Here is a 9,015-nt window from a genome sequence, read left to right on the forward strand (position 1 = left end):
AGACACTGGCCAGTCTGGGTGCTCATATGTTCCAGGCCTGCAGTTCAGACTCCTAGGGGCTTTGCGTGCACAATACCCACCATGTTCCAACTTGTTACAGGTCACACGGCATGTCAGTAATTCTCCTTTAATCTTCAACAAAACTTTGTAAAATACAGCAGAAATTACTGCCTTATCTTTAGGTAGAAACAGAAAGTCTAGTGATCTAAAGGTAAGTAGATGTAGGAGAAAATTCTTTTTTTATATATAAATTTATTTTATAAATTTGCCAACATATAGAATAACACCCAGTGCTCATCCCATCAAGTGCCCCCCTCAGCTCCCGTCACCCAGTCAACCCCACCCCCCGCCCACCTCCCCTTCCATCACCCCTAGTTCGTTTCCCAGAGTTAGGAGTCTCTCATGTTTGGTCTCCCTTTCTGATATTTAGGAGAAAATTCTAAACTCAACACCAGCACTTACTTGCTCCCTAGAAAGACTAGAACTGGAGTCATTTCAACAACTATAGTTGGCTTCTTCTTTCCACACAGATTGCTTTTTCCAGATCATTCCTAGTGCTTTTATTTAACAAAAGAAATGTCTAACACACATTGTTCTTTAAATATGATTGAATTTTGCCAGATAAAACTTATAAAACCTAAGACTTTGTTGCCCAGAATATGGTTTGTGGACCAGTAGCATTGGAAGCCCCTAGGATTTTGTTAGAAATGCATATTTTCAGGCCCATCCCTAACCCACTGAATCAGATTCTCCGTTTAAACAAGATACTCAAGTGATATCAAAGCACATTAGAGTTTGAGAAGCATTGCTCTGGGATGTTGCTTAACATATTAACTTAAATGGTTAGTAGAGGAAAAAATGACCTAATATAAAAAGAGTTCCTACAAATCAATAAGAAAAACAAATATGGGTGGTTCAGTCAGTAGAGTCTATGACTCTTGATCTCAGGGTTGTGGGTTTGAGTCCCATGTTGGGTATAGAGATTATATAAAAATAAAATCTTTTTAAAAAGAAAGAAAAACATATAGAAATTGTTAAAATATAAGAGCAGTTTATTCACAGAAGAAATGTAAATAAAAAGTAAACATAAACATAAAATGTTCAGCCTCTCCAGCAATTGGGGAAATGCAAACTAAAGTAACATGTTACCATTTTTCATCTATCAGACTAGCAAATCCTGTAAAGTTTAATAATTCCAAATAGAAAATACTTTAGGAAAAGGGCATTTTCTTATGAGTGGAGAGTTTACATTGCTATAATCTTTTTAATTTCAAAAATTTTGACCAAAAATTTCCACTTTTAGGACTCCAATCTATAGAAATATCTGTTTAAATGTGAAAGATAGAGATGCCTGGGTGGCTCAGTGGTTGGGCATCTGCCTTCAGCTGAGGACATGATCCCGGGGTGCCAGGATCAAGTCCCACATCAGGCTTCCTGCAGGGAGCTCACTTCTCCCTCTGCCTATGTCTCTGATTCTCTCTGTCTCTCATAAACAAATAAATAAAATCTTTTTTTAAATGTCAAAGATAAGATGATCTTCATTACTCCATTTAAATTTTGAAATGTATAGGAATTCTAGACATCCATCTATAAAGAAATAGTTTAAAATTTTAAATGTTTATTTATTTATGATAGTCACAGAGAGAGAAAGAGAGAGAGGCAGAGACACAGGCAGAGGGAGAAGCAGGCTCCATGCACCAGGAGCCCGACGTGGGATTCGATCCCGGGTCTCCAGGATCGCGCCCTGGGCCAAAGGCAGGCGCCAAACCCCTGCGCCACCCAGGGATCCCTAAAGAAATAGTTTAATATATTACTGGTATTCATGTCAAGGAACTATGCAATAATTTAAAAAGAGGTCAGTGTCACAGAAAAAAAGGCCATACATTATTGAATTCCTACACTAGTCGCAAAATAGTACATACAGTATAATCTCACACCTGTGTTTTAAAACTCAGTAGGACATAGGTGTATAGATTTGTTCAAATTCACAAGACACTAAACTTAAAATTGGTGCATTCTATTTTTATGGGAATTATACCTCAATAAAGTTTATCAAAAGGAAAATATATATGTTAGTGGATGTTATGTATTTTGGGGCCTACCAAATGGTCTGTAAGGAAATAAAACAAGCCTTTCAAAGTGGTAGAAGCCGAGCAGAGGAGGATGGGAAGAGGAACTTTCTACAGTGTTAGCATTTTTCCAAAAAACATGCACACTTCTTATATTTTTAAGTCAGGAATCTAAATGAAATAATCAGAGTCATCTGCAGTGATCCTGAATCCACGTGGAAACCCACATCCAGCCTGACTTCATTCATTGCTTCCATCGGCTGAGTTTAGTCATTTGGTATCTGATGAGAGGCCCTACATGCAGAAGGGGTGTCGACGTCACAGATGGGCCCTGTATAAACACCTGTTTATTACTTCATACATAACGACTGAGCATCCTTAAACATCAAGCTAAAAATTTATGGAAATTTGATCGGGACACCTGGGTGGCTCAGTGGTTTAGCGTCTGCCTTCCACCCAGGGCATGATCCTGGAGTCCTGGGATCGAGTCCCACATTGGGCTCCCTGCCTGGAGCCTGCTTCTCTCTCTCTGCCTGCGTCTCTGCCTCTCTCTGTGTGTGTTTCTCATGAATAAGTAAATAAAATCTTTAAAAAAAATAAAATAAAAACTTTACGGAAATTTGATACACAAAGAAGACATAATTCTAGCCCCCCGCCTTATCACTCTTCCACTGAAAAAGCTGGACACATTCTGTACCAGATACTGTAATGAGACTAAATTTATAAACCCACCTTTAAAGACTCCTCTTGCTGCATCACCCAGTGAACATTGTTTATCATCATTTCCATCTACTTCTTGTTCAATTCCTGTCCCTCATCCCAGGAGGTTCTTGCTTAGCCCAGAAACTCTCAATCAACTACCTTCCCCCATATTCTGTCTTGTTTGTTGGATGGTCTTGTCTCTGTAAGGAAAAAGGGGTCTTGTCTTCCCCCTCTTTATCACTCCCATCACCTTTTTTTAAAGATTTTATTTATTGATTGGAGAGAGAGAGAAAGACAGTGAGAGAAAAAATGAGCAGAGGAGAGGGGCAGAGAGAGAGGGAGAAGCAGACTCCCTGCTGAACAGGGAGCCCGACTTGGGGCTCAATCCCAGGATCCAGATATCATGACCTGAGCCAAAGGCAGATGCTTAACTGACTGAGCCACCCAGGTGTTCCTTGCTCCCATTGTCTTGTATAAGGTCATGTACATAGGAATAATTAATACAACTATCAATGATATATACTTTATAATCATTTAAATGTTTGACAAAGGAGAGAAAATGAGTAGGAAATGAGTGCTTTTCCGAAGCCTGATGAGGTAGGTATTTTCCCCTATTCTATAGATGGATAAACTGAGTCTTAGCAAGATTAGGTGATTTAGTTGGGCTTATACAGCTCATAAATGATAAGACAAGCCTTTAAATCTATTTCTGAATGCCTCCAAAGCCCATGTCTCTGCTCTGTACCATGCTGACTTCCTAACTTGTCACTTAGGTGATCTCACTGAATTCCCACATTGCTGTCTCAAGAAACACTTGTTGATTGATTGATGACATGTTCAGTAGCAATGTGGTCCAGTTCAAGGGTTTCCCACAGCTGAATTTGATGAAAAGCCCCTGCTGTGCTCAGAGAGATTTAACCTGTTTCAAACTCTGGCTTTCCCTCAAGATCATCAGTCTCAATCTCATGACCTGTGCAATACATAGCATGAAGTTTTATATACTCATAGAGCTTAAAAGTAGTCTGAAATGACAGAGTTCAAACTCAAGGCCTGGCATCTGAGGCAAGGATTCAATGCCAGAGTGTCTACCAATACTCCACTTCCCAAAGTTCTCTCTGGTAGTCACTGGGCCATGTGTGGGTCAGGCTGTCCCAGACCAGCTGCTCTGACTTCACTTCCTGAGAAGTGGACAGTTGATATATCAATGTAGAACCCTGGTCCCTGGAATGCAGGGACACAATGATGGCATAAGGCCATCTGAACACTCTAGAGTCAACGAACCAGGTTCCAGGTACAGTTCTCCATTAACTCGCAGTGTGCTTTTGGGGAAACGTTCAACATTTCTGTGCCTGTTCACTCAGATATACTATGGGAATAATAGCACTTTTCCTCCCTACCTTCAGGAGGTTAAGAGAAGCAGAGAGATGCTATTTATGGAAAGAATATAACCACAAACCCCTGCCTGTATACTATATGGTGAATAGTCTCTGTCATTACAGGAGGTGGCATGCTGCCATGGACAAAGTACTGGGAAAAAAATCAGGAGACCTGGGATCCACTCCTGGCTGAGCTGAAAAATCTCTTCATGTTGGGACATCCAAGATGCTCTAGACTCATAGATCCTGTGAGTCAGAAAGATAGATTTCCAAGGTAGCTTCATTCAGAAGTAACATATTCTTATTAGCAGAATGATCCAGAGGAGAAGCATAAAAGCCTGGGATGTGTATGTATGTATATATGTGACTAAGCCATGATCTCTCTGGCTAATTTCAGCTGCAACATCCTGGGATTCTGGGACTCCAGACTTAATATTGGCCATCAGTGACTCATTCAGTCTTGGTGCTTGAAGTATCTCTTTTGCATTGTGTTTTATTATTTTCAATTCTGTTGTTATTTTTAACTATCTTGACTTAAGTGCATTTTAATCCTATAAGCCACCTCAAATCCTTTTTTGATCCATGCCATCTATAAAATACATCAATTAACAAGCAACTTGCTTTGATCTTAGTAAATCATAGAATTTCACAGCTGGAAAAGAACTAAGAAATCAAATTCAGCCTCAAATGTTGAAAATGGTAAGATAGAGGCCCAGAGAGAGAGAGAGAGAGAAGGCACGCCCAAAGTCACACATCCAGTTGGAGGAAGAGCCAGAAAATGACCTGAGAGTTCACAACCCATTGCGTCTATATCATTGTATAAACATAAGCTGGAGTCTCAGTTTCTCCAGCAATAAAATGGAAATAATAATATTGTGGTCTTGCAACACTATAAAAGAAAAAACTTGTATCGTTATTACACAAAGTTTTTAAAACTTTCATAATAACTAATGTTCTCCCTTGTATAAACATTGTGTCAGAAGAAAATTTGTATCAATATTACATATGGTTTTCAAAACTTTAATAACTAAATAATGTTCTTCCTAAAAACTCATGGAAAGATTCTTGGAAACCTAAGAACATAGAGTAAGCTTTACTTGTGTCACTCACCAGAACACTTCGAACTGGGCTGTTCAGACATGCAGTCTGTACACTGCATTAAGCTGGCCAGTGAAGGGGCTAGTGAAAGCCTGTATAGACCAGTGGCAGACTGGCTTTGAAACTACCCCCTTTTAGGTGGAGACCACTGTGGCACAGAGAATCTCAGCCACAGATAACTCAAAAACTTATTCCTGAGGGTTTCTGAAGTGGGCAGAAATTTTGGTGGCTATGCATTAGAGGGTCCTCAGAAAACAAATTACATCTCACTGATACAGTAGTGACAATACTATAGAAGAGACACACACACTACAGCATCCTGATCAAGAAGTTGAGCAGAGAGCAGTCAAAACATTGAGATGTGGATTCTTAACGTGGCCACATACCAACTCCGTGGTCATGATCAGGTCACATGATTTCTGAGTTCAGGCTCCTCATCTCTAAAACTGGAGTAAAAACAGTATGTTCTTCATTGGGTGTTCCTAAAAACTAAGCTAGTTAATTATTAATTAATTGCTTAAAGCAAAAACTAATGCATGCTAAAAACCCAGTAAGTGTTAGCTCTTATTCCATTACAGCAGGCAAAGGGTGCTGGGGTTGGTGGCAGAGTTTATAAATCCTGCAGCGGCCTGACTCTCTAGACATGAATCTCAGACTCTCCTGTCCCAACTTTTGCACACGATTAACAGTTGTAGACTAAAAATGTTCCATTTCCCAACATCAATTTTCACCTGTACGACAGAAATTTTCTGTTCTTCTTGAGTATTCACAGAAGAGGGTCCAGGCAGAGGAAAGCCTCAAAGCCTGTGAGGACTGCACAAGTAACCACCCCTGGACCCTTGCCTTGCCCCTCAGGCCCAGTGGCTTCCCATTGTTGCTGGTCCCTGGGTGACCAGTCCCTCTCAATTCCCTTCACCTTGCCCCTGCTCTGAATATAACTTCTTCATTAAACTCTCTGCTGGGGGGTGGACACCTTGGTGGCTCAGTAGGTTAAGCATCCGCCTTTAGCTCAGTCATGATCTCAGGGTCCTGGTATCGAACCCCAGGGTGGGCTCCCCGCTCAGCAGGGAGTCTGCTTGTCCTTCTCTCTCTTCTACCCCTCTCCCTTCTCTCTCTCTCTCTCTCTCTCTCAAATAAATAAATAAAATCTTTAAAAGAAATAAAAAGTAAACTCTCTGTTGAGACTGATCCACGAGCCATCAGCTATTTGGCCAGGCTGAGGTGGAGTCAATATTAGGCTGCATTAGCTGCCTTTAAGAGTCATTAGAGCCACAGAAAATTTTTCTCTAGCATTTGAGTAAAAAACCAGTGGAGAAACTAAGATTCAGTTAACAAGTTTTGCGGGAATATGGTTGTTACAAAAGGCAGATAAAGCCTGAATTGGGCGCTCTCAACAGGAGGAGGATGTCTTCACTGGGCCCAAAACACACTGCAACCGACTTTCTATGAGTAGTTGAAATGCCAAATGCTTCCTCTTTTAACCCATTACCACTTGGCAATTTAGGAGGAGTCAGAGAACATAAATGAACTGGTGGGTTCTTCAGGAAATCTTAAAGGAAACATAAAAGAGACAGTTGCAGCTACTGTGAATGATTATGAAAGCAAATGTGATTGTGATGCATTTTAGGAAGCCGCATTAACTCGACACATTGTGGTATTTCACTGTGTGACAGAGTAACCAAGGGGTGTCAAATCTTGGAACACACCAGGGGCTCCAAGCAGACATCTCTCCTATCACCAAGATCATAAAGACTTCTGGGTCTGTGGCAGAAACGTAGAGGTGATATATTCCTTCTTTCTACTCTTGAGGTCCTCTGGGTTGACCACAGCCTCTTTCTGAAGCTGAATTTCCCTTCTTTGCAGAAACCAGAACAGGCATAAACATTCCCTCCCTCATTCTCAAATACATGGGAAATATGTTCACTTTGCCGACCTCAGAGGACTTCACAGCAAAGAAGGTGAACTCTTCCTTTCTCATTCTCAACAGACTCGGGGATGTTGAGCACATTCTCTTGGGGTATCTCTCAGAGTCTATGATACAGGCTGCTGATAATTTGGTTTTCACCTGATTACAATCACTTGCTGTTTACTCATCCACTGAACAAGTATTTATTGTCTCTATGCTGACTACATGCATGAACACCAAGGATACAGTAATTAAGAAGACATTTAATTGACATTAATAGTTAAATTTTAAGGTGGATGGATAATTTTGGCTGGTGAGAACTGCTCTGAAGAAAAGCAAGCAGGGGAATGGGCCTGAGGGTGACTGAGGGCAGGACAACAGCACTACCTCAGGAAAGGAGCAGATCATGAGAGAGACCACTGGAAGAAACCTATCACTTGCACCATGTCGTGCCTCCATCTGTGATGAGAATCTCATCAGCACCCTGCTCTGTCAGCCAGCCCCTGCCTCAGGCACACCACCCATGGATCACACCTACTCACGCAGCTCCATAAGCCCATGGATTGCCTCCACATTTCTGTACCTTCATTCAGGGCCACCTGTCTAGACTGCCCTCCCCATGCCCACCCAGGACTCCTGGGCTCAAGACCACTCTCCTTCCACCCTCAGGTCAGACATCTGTTGGTATAAGCTCCTCCTGATGCATCACCTCTGCCTCCATGGCACCTTATTCTCAGCCGTTGCTGAGCCTGGCCCACATACAATCCTGAAAAATCACTTCTGACACATGATCACACTTCTCACATCATATTAGAATGGTTGCTTTGATCACCTGTCTTCTGATGAAGCCACAAGGCCCACTTCCTCTCCCTGCCCTGGGCCCAAAACACACTGCACCAAAAGAAATTCTCCTCCCCAAACCATGTGATGGTCTTCAACTTGATTTTACAAATGGGGAAGCAAAGACTCGGAGAAGTGAACTCACTTACCTAAGTTCACACAGCTAGTAACCAGTTGAAGCTGGAATTTACCAGTGGGTGTGCTGAAGCCAAACCCTACTGATAGAGGAGCAGCATCCAGCTAATTGGGGTAAAAAGAGGGGAGCCGGGCCTGAAATGCCAGAATCACTGGCAGCCCTTGCGCAGGTGTCATGTTGAGCCTCCACAGAGCCCTGCTTGAGCCCCTTTCGCCTCTAGCCAGAAACCGGAGCTTATCTGTGGTATTTAAAGGTCCGAGGTATTGGGCAAAGTTTCATGATGCGGATGGAAAATGTCTGCTTGTCAAATTTCAAAATCTTGCCTTAATTGTCTTACTTTTTAAAAAGGTCTTTCATTCTAAAAATATTCTCCTGTGACCCCTGCAAGAAATTCCCCTTTGTCATTTAAGTGGTCAGAGAAAACCCTGAAGAGCTTAAGGAGCAGCAATGCGGGGTAAGCAGACCACAGACCTATCTCAGATGTCTGAGATTCTCTGAGCCCATGGAGGCAGAGCACTGGCTGAAGCAGCTGACCTTTATTTTAAAAGCCATTCTTTTTCCACTGCAGGGAAGGCAGCTTTCAGGTGAACATGCTCCCTGGAAAATTCAGTTGCCTGCGGGAATTTCAGGGGAGCATCCCAGCAACCCCCATGTCCCATCACCACTTGTCCACATAAGAAGTCAGGACTCTCCTCTTTTTCTGTAACTTTATCACCCCTGGCTCTAATTTTTCTCTGAAATCTGTGGCTGTGGTCACCATTGATCCATCCCGTCTTTTCCATGTGCGTTGTGGTCTCAGCTGTCTCTCTTCCAGAATGATCCATTGGAAGCCAGGCCCATGCCCCATACCTATGCACTTTCTGCAGTGTTTCACACACTGCTTAATAA

The 9,015-nt window shown here is 42.1% G+C and overlaps 1 long non-coding RNA gene across 1 annotated transcript; it reads left to right on the forward strand.

Moving 5' to 3' along the window:
• Positions 1-6,867: 6,867 nt before the first annotated feature.
• On the forward strand, positions 6,868-7,342 carry LOC125752759 (uncharacterized). Its single transcript, XR_007402943.1, has 2 exons — positions 6,868-7,025; positions 7,109-7,342. It is a non-coding gene; the product is annotated as an uncharacterized LOC125752759 (long non-coding RNA).
• The last annotated feature ends 1,673 nt before the right edge of the window (positions 7,343-9,015 follow it).

The sequence above is a fragment of the Canis lupus genome, chromosome 17 (assembly GCF_003254725.2).
Source record: "Canis lupus dingo isolate Sandy chromosome 17, ASM325472v2, whole genome shotgun sequence".
NCBI lineage: Eukaryota > Metazoa > Chordata > Mammalia > Carnivora > Canidae > Canis > Canis lupus.